Raw genomic sequence first — 13,277 nt, 5'->3', positions numbered from 1 at the left:
CTTGCACCAGAGCCGCGGGAACATATTTTGAATTGGGGGTGCTGACAAAGTTTTCAGCCAAAGTCAACCACCACACACCAAACTGCAGCCATCACAATTTATTGAACTGTATAGAGATTCAGTTCATATAAATAGCCTATCCAAGACCGTAATTAGTCTGCCGTGGGCTACTGATCCCGAAACACCGGCAACTAATAGACCATTATCGCTATTCAACCAAGATACATTTACCGTATTTCCTCAAATAAAAGCCGGGGCCTTTATTTACCTGAACTGCAGAAGGGACCAGGCTTGTATTTGAAGTAGGGATGCACCGAACCCAGATTTTTGGTGTTCTGCCGAATACCGAACCTACTGGTTAAGATTCTGCCGAACCCCGGACCGAACCGAACCCTACTCCCATTCTTAACACAGTAAACACATTAATGAAGTAAACAAAGTCAACAGCAGTGCATTTTTCTTTGTATTTTAAGTTTAAAAAAAAAAAGAATAGGCAACATTATGCCTGGCACACAAGTGGGAAAAACTATTTTTGACAAAGCCTATGTTTACCCTATCTCAAGATCCAACCAATATCCAAAATATTAGCCTTTTAGATTCCAGGTAGGATAACTCCGTAAGTAGCTACCGCCGCTATTCAAAATCGTAGGAAAGTGCATCGCTATCGCCAGATGAGTGACAATTTTGTTTTGCAAACTTTCGCTTACCAATGTATGATGAAGGCATGTTGGGGGGGTGGAATTAGAAAGCTACCGTTAGCTAACGAGCAGCAGCCGGCCGTACGGTCGCTCCGCTCCCGCTGTAGGAAGACTCATTTACCGGAGAACAGCTGACAGCCCGGGAGAGGCTCGGTCTGGTTAACAACAGTTTTTAGCTGTGACTGTCCTTCATTTGCCGTACCTGAAGTTGCTTCATTTCGGCTGCTGTCTGGAGATTCCTTCATGCACAACTCGTATTCTTTTGGATGTTTTCATACGCAAATGTCTTAACAGCGGCGGTGTTGTGTATTGTTTAGGGTCCTCGTCACCACGAGACAAATCGGCATTGCATATTGAACATGTAGCGCGACTTGAATCGCCTTCTTTTGACTGAAAGTACTGCCAAACAACAACTTTTTCTGCTCTCAAGTTCCATTTTCACTTTCTCACAGCTTACTGCCGTTGCTACTGCATTCCGTCTAGCTACGTCATTACGTCGATCACGTAACTCTACAAAGAGTAGTGAAGTAACAATCCAAGTCCAAGTCCAAGATAGCGGAGCTGCAGCTCTGTCATGGGTGCGTTTGTTTGCAATGGAACGTTCTATTGAGTTTCACCTCTTGTTACTTCTATAGGCTACTCTTTGGCAAGAGCAGAAACTCAACACAACGTTCGTCTCTTTTTCTCGAGTTTCGCCTCTCGTTCCTTCTCTTTGGTACCGTTCGGTTCGGTCTAAAAAAATTCTGACGTTCGGCAGTACCCGTCAAAAAGCCCAAAGTTCGGCCGAATTCCGAACCGAACGCTGGGTTCGGTGCATCCCTAATTTGAAGCAGGCTTTTATTAGAGGCAGGCCTTTATTTCTAATTCCATCTGTTTGATAAGTATAATTTTAAATAAACTGTTTTAAATGAAAAACCGTAGCGTTCACATTTGCAAAAAATATCACCATATACATCAACAGCCAGAAGGACGACAAAGCAATTAGGGTCAGAATTAATCAAACGCCACCAATGTGTCAGGTTGAACCCTGTAAATGTACCGGGTATTTATTTCCAATATAGGTACTACAGTATTACTGGTAGATTACAATAAGGGCATACAGTAGTTACACCAGTATCTGAGTAACGTTACAGACGGTAGCTTTGTTTCTAGCTCCAGGCTAACGTGTTTCCTCCCACCTCCAGCTAGCTAGCCGTGCTCTGCTCTTGTCAGCTCATCCTTCTGTTTCTTCCAGTATCTGATTCTCCTGGGCTCAATGTCAAAACGTCTCGCAGCTTTTTCACCCGAGTTTTCCTCCGCATACTTTAAAACTCTTTTGTTTTGTTGTTAAAAAGTCCGTCACTAGCACCAGAGACCGTCTTTCTCTGCTAGCACTAAATGAGCCCCATGTTACATCCAATTCAATTCAATTTTATTTATAGTATCAAATCATAACATAAGTTATCTCGAGACACTTTACAGATAGAGTAGGTCTAGACCACACTCTATAATTTACAAAGCCCCAACAATTACAACAATTCCAGTAATTCCCTCAAGAGCAAGCAGTGCGACAGTGGCGAGGAAAAACTCCCTCTTGGGAAGAAACCTCGGACAGACCCAGGCTCTTGGTAGGCGGTGTCTGACGAGCCGGTTGGGGGTGTGATGAACAGTGGCGATAGTAGTCACATTAATAATGGAACAGTGACTGGATGTAGCGGGAAGCTGTAGGGTTCAGCAGGAAGCTGCAGGGTTCAGCAGGACGCAGCATGACATTGCAGGGCATCACTGAGCTCAGCAGGGAGTGCAGCAGGACCACGGCGACAGCTGCAACCAGGGTCTTGGTGCCAACGTTCTCCAAGGAAATACGCTGGGGGAAAAAAAAAGCATAAGGACTCCGGGGAGTAAACTCCCCAGAAGCTAGGATTAGTAACAAGCATTTCTGGGACGGGCTGCACACAAATAGTAATAGTAATAGTAACAGTAATAGAAACAGTAATAGAAAGGGAGAGGAGAGAGCAGCTCAGTGTGTCAAAGGAAGGAAGTCCCCCGGCAGTCTAGGACTATAACAGCGTAACTGTAACAGGTAACTAAGAGAGACAGGTCATAAGGAGAGGTAGCTTTTTCGGGCTTAGAACTCTCCCCCTGCCGGATCTGGCTTGGCTGGCCTGCCTCCCTCTACTTTGTTATGTATTATTAATCTAACAATTATGAAGAGAAGCAGTTGGGCCAGTTAGGTGAACACTGCAACTCCTCACTCCCTAACTATAAGCTTTATCAAATAGGAGGGTTTTAAGTTCATTCTTGAATGAGGTGACAGTTTCTGCCCCACCCCCAGATCCGGGAGCTGGTTCCATAGGAGAGGAGCCTGATAACTGAAGGCTCTGGCTCCCATTCTACTTTTAGAGACTCTAGGTACCACCAGTAACTCTGCATTCTGGGAGCGCAGTGCTCTAGTAGGACAATAGGGTATTAGGAGCTCTTCTAGATATGATGGTGCTAGACCATTTAGAGCTTTGTAGGTCAAGAGAAGGACTTTAAACTCAATCCTTGATTCAACAGGAAGCCAATGCAGAGAAGCTAATACAGGAGAAATATGATCTCTTCTCTTAGTTCTTGTGAGAACCGCACGCTGCAGCATTCTGGATACTTAGTCAGCCTGGAGAGTCTTAAGAGATTTTTTTGCACCCTCCCCCGCCGGAAGTAACAAATGCATGGACTAGTTTTTCAGCGTCGTTTTGAGACAGGATATTCCTAATTTTGGCAATGTTACGAAGATGAAAAAAGGCTGTTCTTGAGGTTTGTTTTAGATTGGCATTAAAGGATATATCCTGATCAAAGATAACTCCTAAATTTCTAACAGTGGTGCTGGAGGCCAGGGCAACACCATCCAGAGTAGCTATATCTCTAGATAATGAAGTTCGGAGGTGTTTAGGGCCCAGCACAATAACTTCAGTTTTGTTAGGGTTTAACATCAGAAAATTATAGGTCATCCAGGATTTTATATCCTTAATGCACTCTTGAAATTTTGCTAGCTGACTGGTTTCGTCTGGTTTGATTGACAAGTATAATTGGGTGTCATCCGCATAACAGTGAAAGTTAATTGAGTGTTTTCAAATAATATTGCCTAGAGGAAGCATATATAAGGAGAATAGAATTGGTCCAAGCACTGAGCCTTGAGGAACCCCATGGCTAACTTTAGCGTACTTGGAGGATTTATCATTAACATTCACAAATTGAGATCGATCAGAGAAATAGGACCTAAACCAACTCAGAGCAATTCCTTTAATGCCAACCAAGTGTTCCAATCTCTGTAACAGGATTGAATGGTCAATTGTGTCGAAAGCAGCACTAAGATCTAGTAAAACAAGAATGGAGACAAGACCTTTGTCTGCAGCAGTTAAAAGGTCGTTAGTAATTTTCACCAGTGCCGTCTCTGTGCTATGATTCTTTCTAAATCCTGATTAAAAGTCATCAAATAAACTGTTGCTATGTAGAAAATCACATAACTGATTAGCAACCACCTTCTCAAGGATCTTGGATAGAAAAGGAAGGTTAGATATAGGTCTATAGTTTGCTAAGACCTCAGGATCCAGGGTGGGTTTTTTCAGAAGAGGTTTTATCACAGCTACTTTAAATGACTGTGGTACATAACCTGTTAATAGAGACATATTGATCATATCTAGTAATGAGGTGTTAACCACAGGTAATGCTTCTTTGAGTAGTCTCGTTGGGATGGGGTCCAAGAGACAGGTAGATGGCTTAGCTGAGGATATGTAGCTACTGCCATCTGCTGGCACCTGTACGTTACTGCACACTACACTTGGCTGAGTTACACATACAGCCGCATTGACTAAAATATTGGTAGGACAATAATCCAGAAAAACAAAGTGTGGGAAAAAGCATGAATATCTTGTTGAATCTGTTAAATTAAATTGGTAGAAATGTACAATGAACTTGAAATTTATTTTGACTTAATATTATATGTAAAGCATTTAGGAGATTATCCACACAATTTTTTTCCCCGGCCTTAATTTGAGGCCGGCCTTTATTTGTCCGTGTTGACCACGCCCCCGGCCACTATCAGAGGCCCGGCTTTTAATTGACTCCCGGTTTTTATTTGAGGAAATATGGTATTTCATACCCGTACTGTCAAGATGAAGACAAAATATCTCTATTTATTAAAACAAAGGCACTTCGTGGTGTCAAAACAGTACTAAGGCTTCGCTAATAAAACTGGAACACAGGTACACACTCGGACGCTCCACAAGCGAAAAAACAAAAACAAGAATAAAGTCCAAAATCAAAGACAGAACAGACCAGGCACGGGTAACGCAGGATATCGGCACAAAGCTACCACAATGGTACAGAATATGCCTACTACAAGCTCAAACACTGAGCCACAAAACACAAGGGTATAAAACAAATCTCAAGAATAGCATTTTTCCATCTTCGTAACATCGCCAAAATTAGGAATATCCTGTCTCAAAACAATGCTGAAAATCTAGTCCATGCATTCGTTACTTCTAGACTAGACTACTGCAATTCCTTATTATCAGGTTGCCCAAATAAGTCCCTTAAGACTCTCCATCTGATCCAGAATGCTGCAGCACGTGTTCTGATGAGAACAAAGAGAAGAGATCATTTTTCTCCTGTATTAGCTTCTCTACATTGGCTTCCAGTGAAATCTAGGATTGAATTTAAAATCCTCCTCCTGACTTACAAAGCTCTAAATGGTCAGGCACCATCATACCTAGAAGAGCTCTTAGTACCTTATTGTCCCACTAGAGCACTGCGCTCCCGGAATGCGGGGCTACTTGTGGTTCCTAGAGTCTCTGGAAGTAGACTGGGGGCCAGGGCCTTCAGCTATCAGGCTCCGCTTTTGTGGAACCAGCTCCCAGTCTGGGTTCGGGGGGCAGACACCGTCGCCACATTTAAGAGTAAACTAAAAACCCTCCTCTTTGAGAAAGCTTATAGTTAGGGAGTGAGGAGTTGCAGCGTCCGCCTAACCCGGCCCACCTGCTTCTCTTCATAGTCATCAGTTTTATATACTGTATACTTGTCTCTCTTAGTTATGCTATTATAATTCTAGACTGCCGGGGAGGTCCTATGACACACTGAGCTGCTCTCTCATCTCTACTTGTTACTTTTGTATGCATCCTGTCCCAGAAATGCTTGTTACTAACCTAGCTCTGGGGAGTTTACTCCCCGGAGTCCTTATGTTTCTTCTTCGCAGAGCATAGCTCTGCGATTCTCAGCAATTCCCGGCCGCGTCCTGCTGCGTCCTTCTGCATCTGCCGCATCCACCCATGCTCTGCAGCGCCACGTTACATCCCGCAACGCCCTGCTGTGATGTTCCTATGCACAGAGTAGTCTGGATTCGGGATAGGGGACTGCACTACTCAGTATGACTCGATGTGTCCTACTATGACATGAACTACCACGATAACCTTCGAAGTCACTGTGACTTCTAATGTGACTATTATCGCCACTGTTCATCACACCACCAACCGGCCCATCAGACACCGCCTACCAAGAGTCTGGGTCTGCCGAGGTTTCTTCCTAAAAGGGAGTTTTTCCTTGCCACTGTCGCAATAGCCACTGATAATGCTTGCTCTTGAGGGAATTACTGTAATTGTTGGGGTTTTGCAAATTATAGAGTGTGGTCTAGACCTACTCTATCTGTAAAGTGTCTCGAGGTAACTTTTGTTATGATTTGATACTATAAATAAAATTGAATTGAATTGAAAACACGTCTAGCAGGAAAAGTGTGAGCCCGAGGCTGGCAGCACTGAGTTGATGTTGCTGTTCCCTCTGCCATGGGCTAGCCTGGTGCTGCTAGCTTGGTTAACCAGATTAGCTCCCTCGTCATCTGTTGCTAGCAGGGTCGCTACTTCATTCAGTTACAGTTGCTGAGTTTTCTGCCTCCGGTCCTTTACGCTTTTTAGCTTGTGGTTAATCTAGAAAGAAATCCAAAATGCGCATGGCTAGCTAGCTAGCTAACTTCTGTACTGTTGACCAGCCGGGAAAGTTTCCACAACTATCTTCACCACTCGCCTCGCTCGCTTCAGTTGTAGCTCAAAAGCAAGTTATAGTGAAGTCATTATAAACAAGAAACTACAGATCACCATCCATTGTGTAAACTTGCTGTTAACTGACTATTAGCTCAGCTGATGCCAGTCGGCACCGCGGCGTAGTAGCGTACTGTTACCATAGTTACGCATCTGTCTGAGGGCATGTGATTGGTGAGAAGCCTGGTTCAACCTGGCTTCTCACCAATCACATGGTCTCGATACAGATATAATTTAAAATATTCAAATATATTTTAAATTATAACATTATCGTAAAATTAATTTTTTATTTTATTTAAAATTAAAATTGATTTTATATTTTAAATTATGTTTTATATTTTCATGGGGAGGCCAGGCTTCCTTTGGCCTCCTAGAGAAACCGCCACTGGATTTCATATACTGCTTTGGATCAGCAGCAACCGCTAGCAGTCCTGATGTTCACTACACAGATGCACTAGCCGCACTAGGTAACACCAACGCAGATGATCTTGGAGAAAAACACAGCTGTCCTAAACAAGCTGCTCTGCCCCAATTCCCCTCAAAATGTTTTGGAAGTACAAAATGATCGTTTTCCACTTACTTCAACAAGAATTACCCTTGGCTTGAGTATTCCGTTAGAAAGGATTCAGTCTACTGTTTTGCTTGTCGCCATTTCCAGACTGAAAGCTGCGTTGAGGAAACATTTAGAAAGGGCATGAGTCACTGGAAAAAATTGAGCAGTAAACTAGAGAAACATGGAAAAAGCCAGGCCCATCTAAACTGTATGATTAAGTGGAATAACTTCCAAGCAGCCAGCTCATCAAATGGATCTATTGCAGCTAAACTTTCTGAAAGCCATAAAACTACAGTAGAAAAGAACAGAGGTTATCTATGCAAAGTAGTTGATGTTGTGAGGCTACTGTCTAAACTTGGATTGCCCTTTCGTGGACACAAGGAGGGAGAAGAGTCAGAATCGCGTGGCAATTTCCTCAAGGTTTGCAGTTTTTTATCGAAATATGATGTTGATTTTGAAAACATGAAATCCAATTATTTTAATGCCACAAGCCCAGATGTTCAAAATAAAAGAATTGACATCTGCGCACAGATGCTTTACAACAACGTTGCTGAAAAGGTGCAGGGAACTGGATTTTTCTCCCCAATTGCGGACGCGGCTAGGTCCTCCAAAACTGAGCAGCTGTCAGTGTGCATACGATATGCCGAGGAATTGGAAATCAAGGAGCGCTTTTTGTGTTTTATGGACTGTTCAGCATCTCGTAACGCAGCTGGGATTGTGGAGGCCATCTACAAAGGGCTTGATATGTGTGGTCTTAAAAACATCCCAATTGTGGCACAGAGTTACGACGGTGCGTCTGTGATGGCAGGTCATGTGTCTGGTGTGCAGCAGCGCATCAAAGAGACTCACCCCTACGCAGCCTACATACACTGCTTGGTGCACAAATTAAATTTAGTGCTTGTGGAGTGCTGTTCCGTGAACCGATGTGTGAAATCATTCCTGAGCGTTATTGACAATGTGTATTCAGTTTTCGGAACCGTCAAACCACCAGAGATTTATTGAACTCCAAAAATCCTTGAACGTGAAAGTAACTGAAGTTGTTCAGCCCAGTGACACGAGATGGGCATGCAAGTGGAAATGTGTGAAATCAGTGAAAAGTCACTACTCTGCGATTACGGAGTGTTTGAGAGAAATTAGTTAGTTAACATCACGTCTCCTTAAGTCCTCTAATATTTCCTCATTTATGTCATCAACACATCCATGATTCATGGAAATGTTGTGTAAAACACAACAAGCCACAAAGAATGCTGGGAATTTTTGAGGACTGTACTGTAAAGTGCCTTCTGATCTATCCAAACACCTGAAGCACATTTTCAGTAATATTTTTCTTTGTAATTATGTATGGTTTGCAAAAATGGGAACTGCTGCGTCCGTTTAGATGAGAGAAGTGTATGCGCGTTTCAGATCGTTAAAATAGGGCCCGAAGTGTGCTTTCAGGCTGTCAGTAAGGGCCGCAGCTTCGGACAGTGTGCAGTTGGATGACTGTAGGGCCTTGTGCGTAACGTGGATCACACGCAGTAGCTCCTCAAACACAACGAGGCTTGTAATGAATGACATTCTCGACATGAAGTCATGGATACCACTGGCTTGCGCTGACCACTTCTCTCCCTCTTCAAATTACTGTTGCACTAGTCTGGACAATGTCTAGGTCTGTTAGTTTTATTTCTCTGCTAAATAACTGCTTTAAGCTGGAGAAACTCCACACACTGCTTTCAATATGCTGTTTTTTGAGAGACGGAAAAAAAGTGGGGGAGTGTTGTGTGAGTGTGTGACTGTCAGTTGAACATGTTCCGTCTTCTCAGACTTATAAACCAAGAGAGGGCAATTCTGTATCTATGCATACTGTAGCCTCTCACATGGCCTCTTTTTTCCCGTGTCTCACAAAATGTTTTAAATGTTTCATGAATTACAACAAAATGCGAAATATTACTTGTTTTTTTAATCGCTCTCATTGCCACAAATGTGTTTAGAAAAAGGAAAGAAAAACTTTAAAAATCTTTTCGTTTTGGTTGAAGATAATATTTTAACAAAAGTGGTCCAAATTTCATTGCCTTGATGATCCTAATTATGTCCGAAGATGCGACAAGTCAAGTGGCTTCTACCTGTTTACAAATAGAATATGATTGTATTGTTGTACTGTTTTTTCTTCTTCTTTGGGTTAAAAATAAACGTATGTCCCGGGGGGTATAAAACAAGGAGATCCTGCAGCCCCGTTATTGTTTCTCTTAGTAATGCAAGTAATGGCCCTACATCTGTACAATGAAAACTTTCATGGCATTGACGTTGTAGAGAAAGAAATAAAATGTTGCCAGCTAGCTGATGATACAGCTATTTTCTTAAAAGATGAATTTTATGTTAAAAAAATTATCGATTGTCTTAATGTGTTCTCTAAAATGTCAAGATTAGCTTTATATTAAAGGTTTTTACCCTTTTTCCACTCAAAGAAAGCAATATACATACAACAGAATTTGAGGGTATTACTGTTAAAGAGGAATTAACATACTTAGGAACAATTATTTGTAAAAATCAGACAGAAAGGATGAAATCCAATTTCCAACCTCTCATTCCTAAAGTTCAAAATAAATGTGATAGATGGCTCATGAAAGATTTATCACACAAAGGTCAGACACTTTTATCCAAAACTGAAGGATTATCCAGAGTAGTTTATCTGGCCAAAGTCTTAGATGTTCCAAAACCTTTTATTAAGAAAATAGATTCTATATTATTCAATTTCATATGGAAAAATAAGCCTCACTATTTAAATAAAAATACTTTATGTAATCCATACAATCAAGGAGGTTTGAATGTTCTTGATTCCATACATTTAAAATAATTTTCAAGGTGAACTGGATTAAACATTATATAAAAAATAAAGATAAAATATGGTTTTTGATTCCAAACTTTATTTTTCAAAAAGTTGGGGGTATTGAATTCTAAAGTGCAATTTTGATATTGATGAAATCTCTCTTCAGTTAGCTAACCTTCATAGACAGGTCCTTTTATGTTGGCTTCTTAATTATAAAAAATTTTTCAACATACAAACATTTGATATGGAATAATAAAGATGTAGGCTAAAGTATAAGAACAAGTCAATATTTTATTCCAATTGGGTCCAAAACAATATTTTATTGATTTCCCAGTTGATTAATGACAACGGTCAATTACTTAGAAATTCAGAATTCTTAATGAAGTTTAATATTCCAATAATTGCACGAGAATATAGAATAGTATTTGATGCTGTACCCATAGGTTATGTACAACTGCTGCAGGGTAGTAATGTGTCTAATGACCAGTCAACATTTAGAACAGATGTTTTATTAAAAGGTGCTCTAAGCGATGTTGGGTGACATTACTTCTTGTTGACGTTCAAAGCATTTTCAAACAAAACAAAGACTAGCTTGCTCCTCCCTCCTCCTCATCCTGTTCCCTCCCTTCTGTGCTTCAGCGCACTAGATATGTTAGACATTTGACACATTGCCCCACAGTTGCTAAATGCAAACATTATTGGAATAACCACTTTGGTTATATCAAATGGAATTTGATTTTGACCTATTATAATAAATATATTGTTAATAATAAAGTAAATGAAGTATATTTCAAAATTGTCCATTGCATCTACCCAATAAATCTAATTTTAAAGAAATATAAACATTATCTTTCTGAATCCTGCATATTTTGTGGTGTTTTCACAGAGAAGAGTTTGTTTGTTTTTATTTCAGATTGTTCTGGATTTATGTGGAGGATGTATTTCATGTATTGTGTGGCTCGAGGATAAAATTACAACGTAGAGACATTATTTTTTACAATGAAGGACATTATTTGAATAAATGCCATGTTTTAATTTTGAATCTTTTAATTTTATTTGGAAAATTTGATATCTATAAATGTAAATGGTCTGAAAGAAAACCGAATATTCACCAATTTAAAAATGACATGAAATTATATTTTGAAACTTTAAAAGGACTGACAAATAAGAAAGCCATCCGGACTCTGAACATTTACAATGCCTTACAACCTCTTTAATGTAAATTTCATGCACCCCTTTTTTCATGTACTGTATGTATGCATTTAATGTTTTCATATGTGTAACTGCACTTGAATAATAAAGTTTTGTGAAGACAAAAAAAAAGAAAGAAAAGTGCAGAGCCATGCCTCAAACTCACTGAGCCTCGCCTCCAGAGCAGCGAATAAACTACATTTATTACATGATGTATGCAGAGGAATAGCTAAACATCTGACACACAGAGCAAGAGAGAGCAGGAGAGGAATTATCCATGGCTAATGGCTAAGCTAAAGTTTAAGCTAACAGCGTTTTAACAATTATGAGACCAGCGAGGCAGTCGCTGTAAGAGAAGAGAAGTATAAGTGCTTGAGTATAACTAGTGTAGTTTAAATGCAATCCAGGCAATTAGCTGCTAAATGAGACAATAAAGCAGAGTTGAGTACATTTGCTGGAGCAGCAAACTAGCGTCTGTGACACACAGAAGCACCGCAAGTAAGACAATACGCTTACTGTAAACGTCAGCAACATACCTCTTCGATCTTGTTATCAGCATCAATGACCGTCTCTGGGAGTGTGGAAGAAAGAGATCCCTGACGTACAGAGCAGGATATAACAAGGAACCAGAGGAGGATTAAAACATTGGCTATTTTAAAAGTATCAGATGATGCTCATTCAGCTCCACTGACTGGTTGTGAACACAGAAAAATGAAAGTGAAAGTTGAAGTACCAGTAAACTCACCCGGAAAGAGTTTACATCTGTCCTGCCTCTAAGCATGAGTCAGATGATAGGTTGGGATTTAACCATAAAAGACCAGAGAAGAGAGGAAAGACTGAATGGAAGTGGGACGATACACACTTCCTTAAAGAGGTCAACATTTGCCATAAGACTCAACTCTTACTAAATGTAATAACCAAACAAGTATGTTCATTAACCAATTTGCCAGAATAGAGAAGTGTGGCGGGGCAGAGAGCTTGCTGCTATCAGTGTGCCATTTGGGTATGTGTAAATAAGTCCATTTAAATGACTTTTATGGTAGATTTTAATTGAATATGCTCTACTGTACTGGTTATGTGAATATAGAAAGCGTGAAATAATGAGCCAAAAGAATAACCTTAACCATTGTAGCCTAATATTCTCGGATATTAATAAAAAACAGCTGGAGCAGAAGAAGAACTCAGAAACAAACTTGTGTATTAAGTTACAGGATCAACACTGTCAGCCTGAACCAAACAGTAAACTATAACTGGTTGTGCCGTCATCTACTGGACATTTAATGTATAAGTTCCTAATGTGCTTATTTCTCAAGGAAAATACATCTTCATGTATAATGCACTGCTTTAATCTTTTGTTATTTGAGAAAATAGCATACAATAAAATACCCCAACCCTTACAGTTCTAATTAACCGTTGTGGTGTCCTCGGGTCAAATTTGACCCGTTTTCAAAGTTTTTTAGAACAGAAATATGGATTTCTATCAACCGAATTGGCCAAAAATAACATGGATGCATGATGTAAGTTTTATAGAAACCATGCAACATTCTGCAGGCAAACTTAATGATTACTTTCATTGCATTTTAGGTGTTTTATTCAATTTTTTAGTATTTGGTTTTTTAAATGGTTTTAAAACAGGATCCTGACTAAACTTTGACATATACCAGTCAGTGATCCACTAAACATCCTCTGATCTTAAGTATTAGTCAAAATAATTAATAATATTTTAACTCAAATCATGTATAATGTCATTTAAACTAGGTTTATTGATCATGTACAAAGAAAGCGTTAAAACAAGTGACAAAAACATTTTTAAAAAGTGTCAAAAGCATTGAAAAAGTGCCATATATATGTTTATGGCGCTTTTCAATGCTTTTTCAATATATATTATTTTTATTTTTTTATTTTTTTAAGTGTAGAGAGTCAATTCATGTCCCCTACAGAGGACAACAAGACTAAGACCATGAAGGTGTGTCCCAAATTTA

General features: G+C 39.9%; 2 protein-coding genes and 1 long non-coding RNA gene across 3 annotated transcripts in view; 1 reads left to right on the top strand and 2 right to left on the bottom strand.

Annotated features, from left to right (window-relative positions):
* Nucleotides 1-13,277, top strand: part of LOC120552569 (NLR family CARD domain-containing protein 3-like) — a 1,238,648-nt gene that overhangs the window by 1,075,953 nt on the left and 149,418 nt on the right. The window lies entirely within an intron of this gene.
* LOC120552568 (NACHT, LRR and PYD domains-containing protein 12-like) overlaps nucleotides 1-13,277 on the bottom strand; it is a gene marked incomplete in the record, with an annotated part of 803,490 nt that overhangs the window by 744,973 nt on the left and 45,240 nt on the right.
* Nucleotides 5,987-12,000, bottom strand: LOC120552604. Its single transcript, XR_005638037.1, has 3 exons — nucleotides 11,832-12,000; nucleotides 7,326-7,411; nucleotides 5,987-6,032 (listed from the first exon to the last, which is right to left on the bottom strand). It is a non-coding gene; the product is annotated as an uncharacterized LOC120552604 (long non-coding RNA).

Source organism: Perca fluviatilis, chromosome 22, assembly GCF_010015445.1.
Source record: "Perca fluviatilis chromosome 22, GENO_Pfluv_1.0, whole genome shotgun sequence".
Taxonomy (NCBI): Eukaryota; Metazoa; Chordata; class Actinopteri; order Perciformes; family Percidae; genus Perca; species Perca fluviatilis.
Note: the sequence above shows the minus strand (reverse complement) of the source record. Positions and strands in the feature narration are given on the sequence as shown.